Here is a 14,301-nt window from a genome sequence, read left to right as displayed (position 1 = left end):
TAATCCAGATTGCTTAAGTAAATTGATTTAATATCCATTATTCACTAATTTCATGGTTTTATTTTATCCTCCTGTCTTTTCTTTTGCCAACATGCCATTTAAAGAATTCGCGTATAGTTTGAATACTATTGCTAGCCTTAGAATACCAGGGTGACACCGAGAACAAGGCGCGCTTGTCAGGCGATGCTATAAATAAACGATGAAGTAACTCAGTTTGGACAGCTTGGCACTGTGGGACCTAGGTACCTAGTATAGAACCAAGTAAAGTAAACAGGGCCCCGATTATGGCGGATGAATTAATGGAAATTGGATTAAATTGGCACTATTCGGGAACTGTATAAATCATATGTGTTAACCATGGTTATAAACTATCTTTGTACCAAGTTTCGTCTAAATCCGTTCAGTGGTTTTTATGTAGGAAAAATGCTCATTCATTTATCGGCAATAATAAATAGCCGAATAGGGACCCAGGTCTGTGACTCCGGCTCAGGCAGCTGCAGGGGATGTCTTTACTGGCTAGAGTCTGACATATTATTATCCTCAAACCGCCAAGCCGCCGCGCCGCGCCCTCCTCGTAGGCTGAAGTTTTAGGGTATTTGACTAAACCTATTAATATCTATTTAGTATGTTAGACAGATTTTCAAAAAATATTGAATACGTGTTTTTCATTTTATCACATCTTTCAAAATTAACGAAGATTCGCACTTAAGATTATAAGTGATATGTGTGGAAAACATTACTTGCTAGCAAAAAGCGTACTTGCAAGTGACGTCACGCGAGATTATATTAATAATAAATGCGGACAACTTCACATACATTGTTCTGAACCCAAAGTAAGTTGCTAAAGCACTTGTGTTATGGAATTCAGATACAACGAAGGTACCACAAACACCTTGTTTGTGGCTTGTGACATTAATCAACCAAAGAGTTCAGAGAGTTCCTATTAACTCGGATTGGACTCGGATCAAATTAAACTACCTAAAATAAGTATTCTTAATTTCAGGCAATTTAACCCCATAAAATACAGACTAGCAAAAACATTAAGACTCAGACTAAAATAAATTTTGAAAATAAAATACAATAACAATATTCAAAATAAAACTTAACCTAAATCAAAGGATTTGCGAGAAGAGAGATAGTGCTATACGCCGTATATGACACCGTCTTGCTCCCACAACAGCAACAACCACTTGACGGTTGTGTCTCGGTGGTAGGAACTCTGTCCAACCAATGGATGCATTAAGTCTGCTTTGTGTGCAAATTTTTATTGTTCAACACATCAGCATGACCTAAATAATTAGTTGTCTTGTAGATTACATCTTATTTGTGGTCAATTCAGTTTTATTTGTTTTTATAATGAACATGATTTAGTTTTTTAGATTAATGCTATAACGAAATCAGATTTTTTTTTATTTCAAATATGTGGTAGACCATTTTCGAGGCTCTTTTAAATGGCTACCTTAACTACCTTAATAACTCTAGGTGCGAAGTTCTAAAATGTAATTCTTCTGGAGAAGAACCGGCAAGAACTCCTTAAATCAGTCCGTAGTCCATACGTCTTTTGCAAAAGGCATTCTTTCTATTTCATGGTCAAATTAAAAATGACTAATTATACTTGAAACGAAAATTATGACAATGCATAAAAACAACTGTTAGTATTTCTTTTATGTTCCGCGGTACATTATGACACATCGCACAGTCGCTGATTCAGCATGCCAGACGCGCATGCGCGGCCCGCGCTTTTACCACGGCCCACAGATAACATCACTGACTTTTTTATTTATTTCTGTTTATACTTGACACGTTTGTACATCTCTCTTTTGGGTTCCGTTTGAAAATGTTCGAAATACTTGAAACGAATAGCACTTTAATACCTGCGTCCAATTTCAAGATCGTGTGAGGGCTTTATCTTTTGAGATCGGCAGGATTTTACGCGGCAATCCCATATTTAATATAATAATATATAATATTGGACAACATTCACACAACGCCATCTAGTCTCAAATTAAGTAGAGCTGGTGTTATGAGTACTAGACAACTGATAAACATACTTATATTAATAATTCTAAATACATCCATGTAATAGATAAATTACACCCAGACACAGAACAAATGATCGTGCTCGTCACACAAACGTTTGTCCTGGGTGGGAGTCGAACCCACGACCTCCGTTATAGCAGTCAGGGTCACTAACCACTTGACCAACAGGCCAGTATTTGTCTATACTCCATAAAATATTTTTCGATAGTTAAAAAAAAACTAACAATTAAATATAGAATCTAAATGTTGGTGTATCTTTTTATACATACAAAATTTAATAAATTTTAGTGGTATTCTTGATTTTTTAATCAAATATACGAATAAGCGGTAACGTGTGTTATGTCTTTCGCGGTAAGGTGCCTTGCAATTTTGTAGCATAAATTATCGATATTTTGTGCGTCGAAATTCCTTATTTTACTTCTAAACAAATATAGTACCAGTAGGTACATCTTCATCATGGTTAAATTTTCCTTTTTCTTTTCTTTGCATGATAGCAGTCTTGAGTAGTAAACGATTAAAATTATCAGTCCTAGAGTAAATAAACTGACTCATGTTTTTCCTCGATGATACAATAATTGATGATAAAGTCTCCTACAATTCGAGTGGAGAATTGCTGGTACGCCAGATTTATACACTATCTAATCGATACAAATTTAATTACATTACACCTAAACAAACAATTATTATCTCATTATCCACTGATAACCTACATAATAAATAACAACACATTTGTGAGTCCACTGCCCTTTAAACATTAACATTACAAAACTGCAATGCGGTAATGGATATCAAAACGACAACCGACCCGCCCATGTCATACTCGAAACAAGGTATTCTTTTTACATTTGTACGTACAGCGACATCTATTGAGGGAACCTTAAATTAAATTGTAAGATGCCCTGTAAGTTTCTGCTCTTGATTAGCTACTTAGTTCCCAAAGCGTCCCTAGATGGCGTTACTTTAACGCAAGTGGACTTGGTTTCGGAAGTAGATTTTTTATATGGGTCCTTGCCTTGCGAATACTTTTATTTTTATTTTATGTTCATACGCCGCTATTAGGATTTAAAGAAATGATCGAAGTATTTCCATTAAAAATACATGTGAAGTGGGTTCATTCGGTATGAAACAAACAGTGACTTAGGTAATAAAGCATGTCATTGTATGTTATACACGAACAACTTTAAATGGGAATTAAGTAATTAAGTGGCACTGGCCCGGTTTGTTCGACCGACCTCCTAAGGACCTTACGTGCTTTATTCATTCAGTAATGCATATTGATGACTATATACTTTTTGATAATTGTAAAGTCTCGGTTCACCTTTAAACAAGTTAGATGCAGGCAAAATGATTTATAAAATATGTAATCAACCTAGATTCAAACAAAGCTATTAAAAGTCAAACCAACTCAATGTAAAAATCCGAACGAAAACACATTAGGCTTTATTTCAAGCAACATTTTACAAAGTCCACATCTAAAGTGTTTCTAAATCCCTCCACAGTGAGTCGGCTTGAGATTCGTTACGGAAAATCAAATGAGAATGATTCCCTAACCCCTGGCGCGCTGCCGAGGGTAGTTTTCACCACTTAACAATGACGTCGGGGGTCGCTAATACCCCTGCCTGCTATTTTGGAAAGCATTACCCACTTATGTTATATCGTCGGTGTTAACTAATGTTTCTTTTTTAGCTGAGAATTGTAGAGTATTATCTAAAATAGAAAATATCGAGCGTTGATAACTTCCTACTTTTTTGAAACTGGTAAAAGATAAGATGTCGAACACAGATTTAAATATCCCCAAAACTGATTTAAGACATTTTTAGTTAGAATATTATATACCTATCCCTACTAATATTATAAATGCGAAAGTAACTCTGTCTGTCTGTCGGTCTGTCTGTCGGTCTGTCTGTCTGTCTGTTACGCTTTCACGTCTAAAACACTGAACCGATTTTAATGAAATTTGGTATATATAGATATAGTTGACCTTGAGAATGAACATAGAATAGTTTTTTCCCTGACTTTTGAAGAGTTCTCTTGGAAACGCGATATAACCGACCTTTTTTTTCCATATTTTAGATTGTATCTTCACTCCTATTAGACGCAGCGTGATGGTTTATAGCCTAAAACCTTCCTCGATGAATGGTCTATTCAATACAAAAATATTCTTTTTTAATTTGAACCAGTAGTTCCTGAGATTAGCGCATTCAAACAAACAAACAAACTCTTCAGCTTTATATTAGTATAAGATTAATTTCAATTTAACACCATTTTTTTTACAAATAACTATCTATATTTATTTTATTACATGACATGAATTCAGCTAAAGAATAAATTTATTTGTCAATCAGCCATTTTTTTATTTAATTTCAAATTTTGTTAGTGTCATTTCTCGCAAATGTTTGTGAATTTTATCATAAATCTGTATTGCCATGCAACTGCATTTTTTTTTATTTAATTTAATTTATTAATATTTTTTTTATAGAATTGTGGATTTACCTGGGACAACCAGTCTGGTGGGATACCTTGAAATATATTTTTATTTAGACTTGCTTTCTCAAAAAGATGGCAATGTTTTTTAACAAACACTGCGATTTCATAAATGTATAGACCAACGACAGTCTGAACTTTTAGTCTTTTAAATAAGGGTCTGCAAGAGTCTAGTGGCCCCACCCCACATATTGGTCGTATGACATTTTTCTGTGAAATCAAAACCTATTGATATCTGTCGAATTTCCCCATAACAAAATACCGTAATCTAGAACGGATCCTACATATCCATGGGATGCCATTGAAGCCGTTATGCCACTTGATAATGTTTTTATTTTCCTAAGGGCATACACAAATCTGTTTACACGTGTAGGTACACATTCAAGCCTGTAATGTTAGCGATGAGGTGGAAATAAATAAATAGCTTAAAATGTGTCGTTTATTCACTCCAAATTTTCAGACACAATGGCGATTTAAAAACGTTTCAATATTCGACCATTAGGAACAAAAAGGAAAATCATGTTAAAGGTCAAAGGATGACTTATTCGAAATAGGGCACAATAACATTTTGCTCGTGAAAACTTTTAGAACCCAGTTTTATCCATTGTTGCCGCTTTCCAGTACTATTTTCAGTTTCGTTGAAAATTCCGAATAAAATCAGCAACATTAAATAAGGATTTCATAATCATAGTTTAAATGTCAAATGCAAGCGGAATTTCTAATCTGTAATGAAATACGAAATGACAAAAATGTCATGAACTCATTTTCCTTTCCTATGTAGACAGCATTCTTCTGGATGGACTTTTAGATTCGTTTTATTTTCGTTTAATAAAGCATATTTATAAAGAAAGGGATCCATTTTCTTAGTTGTATGTAAAAAATAGCCAATAGCAAGTCTGTATTAGGTATTTCATTCTGTATTCGGTAGGAACCAGGGAATGCTCAGAGAACCCAATTTAATAAAAACTAAAAATATATAGATAATTTAACTACAATATAAAGCATAAGTTTATAAAAATCATCGTAACTGCAAGCGAAATCTTCCTAAAAATAATAACGACAATTTCTCATTCCCGTGGGGTTGCACCCCTGGGTATTGTTCCCAGGGGGTTGAACCCCGGGGTTGTGCGTCGATTACCTTAATGCATGTTAAATTGTGACCGGGATAACTTGTATTCTCCTAATGTGATTGAGCTGAGGCGCTTTACCAAAGACAAGCTTACGGGGGATGTGAGTTTTACGTTGCTATGAAAAATAAAATAATTGTCCTTGAGAATTAATAAAATGGTGAACGACTAAATGGATGGATCAATTTTGATGAATATTTGGTTTTAAGGTAGGTATAGGTATAGGTGGTATCTAACAAGGCGCCTGTAGAATAGCCGGTTGTTAATATTAGTCTTGCTAGTAAAAAGCTTACTGGTATATGACGTCACACGAGATTTTAAATCACTGCATCCCCTTCATTATGAAAAATACGTATCCAATATTTTAGTCTGACAGACTGTAAACATACATATATATATTATATATTTCTAAATACATACATAATATTACACGCATACACAGGATAAATCATTGTGCTAATCAGACAGATATTTCTCCCGGGCGGGAATCGAACCCACGACCTCCAGTTTAGCAGTCAGGGTCACTAATCACAAAACCAACCCTTATTTATAGCATATTTTAGCTTCAGTGAATACTTAAGAGAACTACGTTGGCGTTTATTTAGACTTTAAATTTTACGATCGGACATAGAGGATATATACAGACAGATATATCAATGTTTCCATGAAATACGTCGCACTACCACGCACCGCCCACGTTCACAACGTACTACGTCTACGTAGCAGCCTACGCTACGATTCGTAGCACAAATCATGATGTTCATCATATATATTATTTGAGATTACTTTTGTGTCTGCTTGAAAATGTTACTAAAACGATGAAAATAGTTCAGCTATCTATTCTCCAATAAAACCGGTCAGACAAGTGCGAGTCGGACTCGAATCTATTGCTACGCACAATATTATGGACCCTGTTGGGGCACAGCAAAATAAGGCATTACAAATTTATCTCTTCTAATATATAAAATTCCTGTGTCACGATGTTAGTTACCGTATTCCTCCGAAACGGCTTAACCGATTTTTACCAAATTTTATATGCGTATTCAGTAAGTCTGAGAATCGACCAACATCTATTTTTCATACCCCTAAGTGATAAGGGATGCTCACACTAAAAAAAATATTTTATTTTTTGGACGAAATTGTTTGCTTTAATTTTTTTTATAATGTGGCATTAGCAGTACAAACAATTAGAAAAAAAAATATTCGGCAAAACAACGTTTTCAGGGTCAGCTAGTATTACATATTTGGATAATATATAAAATATTAATATTATATTGACCCCTAAAAATATTAACTACCGAAAACTATTAACCTAAAGCATTGTATTATATAACATATTTCTATTTTGGGTTCGTATATTATATGTAATGCTGAAGGGATTCCGACTCCATAGAGCGCTGTCTGCCGGTCAGGCAATGTTTGATTGTGTTTATCTACTGGCACCGAGACAACTAATCAAAAACGGTGACGCGTTACTCAAATTCGCTTTTAGAAGTTATTTTTTAATGATATATTATGTTAAAAATACAATGCTATGAATAGAATTTGTCAAAAAGGTAGCCTTTATTCGTTTTAGTAAGAAACCATCAGTGATCTTTAGGCTGCTTCGCTCAGTTGTCAAATCCCAATGATTATCACGAACTAAGTCACCAATTTTTCTTTTTTAAGAACTTTAACGATTCTGTAACGATGACTGTAAATTCCTGATGAAATCAGTATAATTAAATATTAAACTCACTTATCGCTTATTAAGAAGTCATTTAAATACAGAGATTTGTAAACAAATCTCATCATACCCGCCAACAGAGGGCGCCGCGTTATTGGAACAAAACTCATTCATCAACCTTGAATGAGAGTTCTTCTAAACGTGTCTCTCACAGACTGACGTATATAGCTTGCAATTGAAAACAAGCTACGAGACAGACAGCTACACTTCACTAACTGTACTATGCAGTAACTGCTCTACCTACTGCCCTAAAACAAACGATAAAACTACCCCGTTAAGCACTTATTTACCCTACATTTTCCAAAATGAGCAAACTATCGCACCACGTAATTGATAAAGGCATTTTAGCCGCCTTTAGCCACCATAGTCACTACACTACCCACCCCTTAGCGTAATTATAATAAAAACATAATAACATGCCATCGTAATATAGCTACGTATGTAGCACGTAGCGCCGTAGCGGGCGGGGTCTACGGTTACGCAGGGCGGCGTAGTAGGGTGGGTTGCCAGACCAGAAGTAGGTGTACGACCATTTTTTTATAAAAATGCTTATTATTATTCTATATTTTTGCATCATTTTGAAGTTTACATATTACTTTTTTTTTTAGTCTAGGCTCCTATACAAGATTAACTTATTTATCCGGTACTTGTATTATATTGAAACATATTCTTAAGTTTCTATTAAAACTGTTAGTGAGAAACTCTAAAAGTATTTTTTTAACGTGTCTTAATTTACGCTCAAGAGAAAAACACGTTTAAACATTGTATGTTTCCCAAAAACACTGGAAAATCTCCCGCAAAGATGTTCCTCCATCGAAATCGCTTAGTACGTTCCCGGCCGCGCCGCGGCAAGCGCGTATTGCGCTCTGAGCCACACTCCACCATCCCAAAGTAACTAAAAACCACTAAATAACACCAAAAATATTAAAAGCAAATTAAAAAAGTGTAATTACTAAACTGGTGCGAGTTCTCATTTCAAATTTGAAAATAATTCGGTTAATGGCCGTCGTTTCGTCAAATACCCAGAAAAAGAATTGATTTTTTCGTGCGGTGATTCGTTCGGTAAAATCGAATTTGGATTTTCGGATAAATTCCCTTGTGCAACTTATAGTGATGTGAATGTACAATAGTCATTGGATATTTCTAATGTTTTAGGGGTGAAGTATCACCGTAGCGTGGGTTTTCAATTATTAGAAATATTAATTTTGTTCATTTTTGTATCTTTTTTAATTGTTTTTATATTTTAAGAGATATCAACTCTAAGGTCCTCGAATATTTATTCATTTCTCGAACTATAACGATATTTTAATATTTAACTTAATAGGTCACACGAAATTGTATATTATTTATAAAAATATTATTATCATTAAAATCGAAATGCCTTCTTATCTATACCGTTTTATACTACGGAATTAATATTATCAAAAAAACATTAATTGCTATACCATGATACTGAAAAAAAAAATTCGGGTTAATTACAATCTTTTAATTCGTGTCTTCGTTAAAACACACAGAACGTATAATTATTGTGTTAGTGTAAACATTTAGCTAGAGGTAGCCAATATGGCGGTTGGTTGTAAAAATTCGGCCGCGACGATGTAAGATGTGCAACTGTGCAGTTTAAAAATATTTCCTAAGCTTTACTTGACGTCACTAAATAGTTATAAATACCGATTTTCTTAAGTTATTTATTAAAAGAATTGAAATTAATTTCGATACTTTTAAATATTAAACTTATTTAGATACTGTTTTTTTGTAGCTTTTAATTACTTTTTGGACACAAAATTTCTCGTCTTTGCTCTTTTAAAAATTTCTTTCATTTTAACACATCGTAATAGTTTTATTAAGGGGTAGTGAGATTTGATATACAAATATTTATTTCATTGGTTGAAAACAAATATTTTTAGGAGACAGTTACTGTTTAGATAGACAAGTTTAGCTTTTAAATATAAGATAGTTTTGTTCACATATTTCAGGCTTGCTTTGCATTACTGTACCATAGTTTCGCCTGATTCCTTAAATAATGATTACTTTACGATTTTTATCACTTATTTCATATTACAATCCATGTTAAACTCTCACTCGTGACGTGTTTGAACCTCAACTATTTTTACAATTTTGTATAGAAATAAAAACAAGCAGTAAATGTATTGTGAAGTCTTCAGGCCATGCGGAACCTGTCAAAATACAGAGAAAGGTAACTAAGTCCATACTCTAGGTATATAACCAAGCAGTTTGTATTGACTGGTGTGAATGACAGGCTGAGACGGTTCAGGAGGTGATTCCGCAAATCTGTTAAAATTAAGGAGCTGAATATACGTGGACTACCTGCACAAATGTTGCTCCTTCAGAATCTAGTCCATCCAAAGGTTGTCTGTATGAGATCGCTTTTAGCGATAACACCGCCCTTTGTGCACCATGTACTTATGTGGTGTGCAATAAAGAATATTCTATTCTGTTCTAAAATACATATATCCTGCTTTTCGGTGCTCCAAAAAAGGAGTTTCAGTAATAGGACCCCATCCCCGAATGATATTGGCCGGCAGAAGTCTAGAATAACTCACTTTCCAATGATGAAGAGCGTCCATGAGGAATCAACCGGATCATAACAACGTTACAATATAACGCTTTTCCCCATATTTTGTGAGGGTCGCTGTCAGTCCGTCCGTCACCAGGCTTTATTTTATGATCCTTGATAGTGAGACAGTTGAAAGTCTGATAGATAAAGTATTTCTGTTGTATGTAACAACGAATACAAAAAATATTGATCTGGGTTAAGCAAGGATAGCTACGGTCATAAGGTTTGCTGGTGAGTGACCCTTAAGTGACACTTAAATATTGCTTAAGGGTAAAGTTCCCGAATTTGATAATGTAAATAATCTCCAAGCTACCTACATACTGTAGACCAGTCTAGAGTGACTTGCCGTAAAGCCTGTCTTGGCACCAAACAAATCTCGTGGTGGGATATACACTGTTCATTCTCGAAAGCCACGGGTTCTGTGCTAAAATGGCTGCCTTTGTTACTGGATCCATTCCTCAATAGGAGATCAAACGATAGGGGTTTAATAGGTGTATTGTATTCGTCATCGAAGCCTGTTGCAGCTTAAATATATTTTGGAAGGAATATAACTGACTTGTATTATTTACTAAGAGGGTTTTGGTACGACATCTCCTCTCACGCTCTTATCGTCATGCCGACAAGAGATCGATATGAGAGTATACTTACTGTGGGACTTTTATGTGTCAATCAAGTAGTCATAGTAGTAGACCAGTTGGTAGTATATCGCAGTGAGAGAGAGATACATTTATGTGCAGTGTAGTGCCATCTCGCTTTGACAATAGAAGTAGTCTCATGAAGTAGATGCTGCTTATTCTTTATAGAAAAAAAATCCCTGTAATGTTTTCTGTACAAAAAGTATTCATCAATTTAAAAAATGTCTTTAGAAATATATACAGTGCAGGAACGCGTTCCGGGAAAAACGATAGGCTTCGCTTAATTTTACCCGGTAAAATATGGAATGAGATTTTTACTAAAAACAAATTCAATACCGGTTCAAAACGCTTTGCAATGATAGCAGATTTTGTAATACTCTTTAAAATAATGGAATAACAAAAGAAAGTTGTCATTCTGAACTACAATGACATAATAATTAAAGTGCAATGAAACTGGTCTTTGATTGACATTATGTAGAAGGCAGTTTGAAGGCACGTGTATAATGTTTGCTAAAAACTTCCACGTATATGAAAGTAACAACTACCATGAGCTTCAAGAAGGTACGTCGCAGGTGTAGAGAGAGATAGCGAGACGGCGCGATGCAGTTTCAATCGCTGTCATATTTACACAGCGACAGGTTAAATAAAAATTGGCTATAAAGTCGGAGGCTTTGATTTTTTTATCTTATTCGACATGACATGTGTTGCGATTTTGACCTGTCACTTTAAATGTTGAAGATCAGTTGCGGAATGTTGCTTGAGTACTGGCCCTACTATAAATGATATTAATTAAAATTATTACAGATTTCTAATCAGTCAACTTTTAAGGCTTGTATTCTCGCTAGTGACCTTGTGCATTTCGACGAGTGCGGGGGTGATATAGATGCAGCTTTTATACGGGACGCATTTTTAAATAGTTATTATAGAAATCAGACATATTTTTAAGAAGCAAAGCAGTAGATTTTTTTCTAATGTTCTTTTATTAATAATAAAGCAGTAAAATGGTTTTATCTCTACTAATTGGAGGTGATTTGGGGATTTTTTTACTTGTTATGTGATGCCAATAGAAAAATTATGGCTAAACCAAATTACGTATTTTTAACCAAATTATTGTAGATTACTAACTATTTTTTGCAGACATAAATTCTCTGTAAGTGCCGACAAAAAGGTGTTTCATCTGCACGCTTTTTTGAAGCTTTTTACGAAAGAGCAGCCTTAAGGTAATATTAATAGGAAAAGGGACACCGCTGCTCGCCGCTGGTGACGTGAGAGCTTCGTCCCTTTCTACAAGAGATATAATATTTATATTCATGGCAGGCGTATGGTCAAAGAAGATATAAAAATAATTTTGTGGAAATTGTTAATTTATATGCGAATTATATGTTAAATGTCGGTTAATAATTTAAAGAGCACAGAATCATAGGGTTCACATTTTATACAAATTCAGTTTGTGGAAGTTAATAATTGTTGTTATTTAAAAGGTTTTCGTATAAATGAGAAAAAAGCTCCCATTTTTTTTCAAGCTGAATTTTGTTTTATATTAGTTCATACTTGATCAATGGTCGCTTTTAGTCGCTTTTGCTTTTGGTCGCTTATAGAAAAAAATAGAAATGTCAAATAAAGGAAAAAAAAAACAAATACTTGACACCTCTTTAATTATAAGTTATTTTACTTAATTTACTTCCGGAATTCTAACGTGGTGACTCCCATATCTATGGAGAATGATTTCAATTCACCAGATGTATCATGGTACAGATGCATCCGATCAACATAAGCATATTGACTTTTACATTTTATATTAAAAAATAAGGCAAATTATTAATGAGGCTAATAACAACTTATCAGGCGATTATTTATATGCTTCCAAAAATAATAACATGGTGATTAATAGTGGTTAAATATATAAGCGACAAAATCAAAATCAAAAGTTTTTATTTCAAGCGCTGGCTCTAGGTGATGGCTCTAGTTGCGCTAATTATATTATAATGAGTTACAAAACAAAAGATATATAATAACTAAATAACGACGATAAGATAGGAAATGTATAAAATAAAAAAAATGATCTGAAAACTTCCTGTTAGAAAGACCAATGTCAGATTTTCACCTCAGCTTACAGAAAAATTACAAGGAGACAAGAAACATCTGGGTACAATCGTGCCATAATACCAGCAGATTATCTTTAAACCATTTCTCTAGCTCTATGTTGTATATTATGTGTAGGTATAGGTTCCTACAGTGACCGGTGTCCACGTGTCGGTGCACTAGGTTAAGTATCAAGTTTAATGAACCTTTAAGAGACATGACATGGCTAGTAAAATTCAGGAAAATGTCTCAGGGAAATGTAAAATTGATTTTGATCAGAAAAAACTATGATACTCTATAACTGTGACTTAAAACACAACCCTGAATATTTGTTAAATCCTATGTATCTCAGAACTCGTATTAATTATGCGGTGTCACAAATGAGATTTTATCACGTATAAAATTTTAGGGAATGGGGAAGATTGAAAGAAAAAACTGATTTATTTTTTCACGATGATTGGCATCGTAAAAAATGCAATTGGGCAGATGATTTCTAAAAAAAAGTAAAATTTTTGTTAGCAGCAAAGGATGTGAAAACCGATTTTAAGTTAATACATTGAAAACTGCAAAAAGTCCCATTTTAATTGAGTCCCGTCTTTTAATTGGTTGGGGGCAGATTTGCACAACAAAGTGATTTAATTAAATTTATAGCTTTCTCATTTGTAAATTGTGGAATGTTTCATATGAACTTCCACCCCCATAGTCTGGTATTAAATGTAGTATGATATCTAGTCCCCGCCCTTATCCCAATTATTTTAGGGTCTTACTTGGGGTCAGCGCAACATGTCTTTTTCTTCCATACCTTTCTATCTGACGTCATCTCACAAGAAACACTCTTTGCAGCTATATCGTCTTTTATGCAATCCATAAATTGTTTCCTTGGTCGTCCTCTTCCCCTATATCCATCCACATCCATGCTCAACGCTTTCCCCACCACATGATTCTCATTCCCCAACATAACGCGCTACCACGATAGCCGGTTTCCACATAGTTTCTCAGTAACCGGTGCCACTTTCAAACTTCCTCTTACATACTCATTTCTTTCTCTATCTGCTCTCGTAACACTACACATTCCTCTTAATTTTCTCATCTCTGCTGCAGTTCTCTTTTGACGTCCAGCACTCTGATCCATACAAGACAGTAAATTCTATATATTACTAGCTGACCCAGCAAACGTTGTTTTGCCGAATATTTAGTTAATGCCACATTATAAAAAAATAAAACAAACAATTTCGTCCAAAAAATAAAATATTTTTTTTAGTGTGAATTTTTTCAGATAAAACAAAGTGTCAGAGTTTATATCAACCATCAATTTCAGAAATGTGTCTTAGTTATGGATGTAGACAGACGGACAGAAAGTCTTTCAGAATATTTTTCATAACTAACAATACATAGTACGTACTCATAATTAATGTGAATATTAACTCGAATGCACACACCGTTGAGCCACCATGTTTTGTTACATTGGCTGCGAGCATTACTAGTTAAACTAGTTTAATTTACCAGTTCGACTTGCATGACTGAATCCGTTTGATAAGCCGACGAATACTTGCTCTAAGCCGTGTTAGTTTAGTATGTCATTACGCTTGTACCCCTAAACGGATGAGCAGAGGGTGAACTACTTTGAAA

Source organism: Trichoplusia ni, chromosome 6 (genome assembly GCF_003590095.1).
Source record: "Trichoplusia ni isolate ovarian cell line Hi5 chromosome 6, tn1, whole genome shotgun sequence".
NCBI lineage: Eukaryota > Metazoa > Arthropoda > Insecta > Lepidoptera > Noctuidae > Trichoplusia > Trichoplusia ni.
This window is presented reverse-complemented; position numbering follows the sequence as displayed.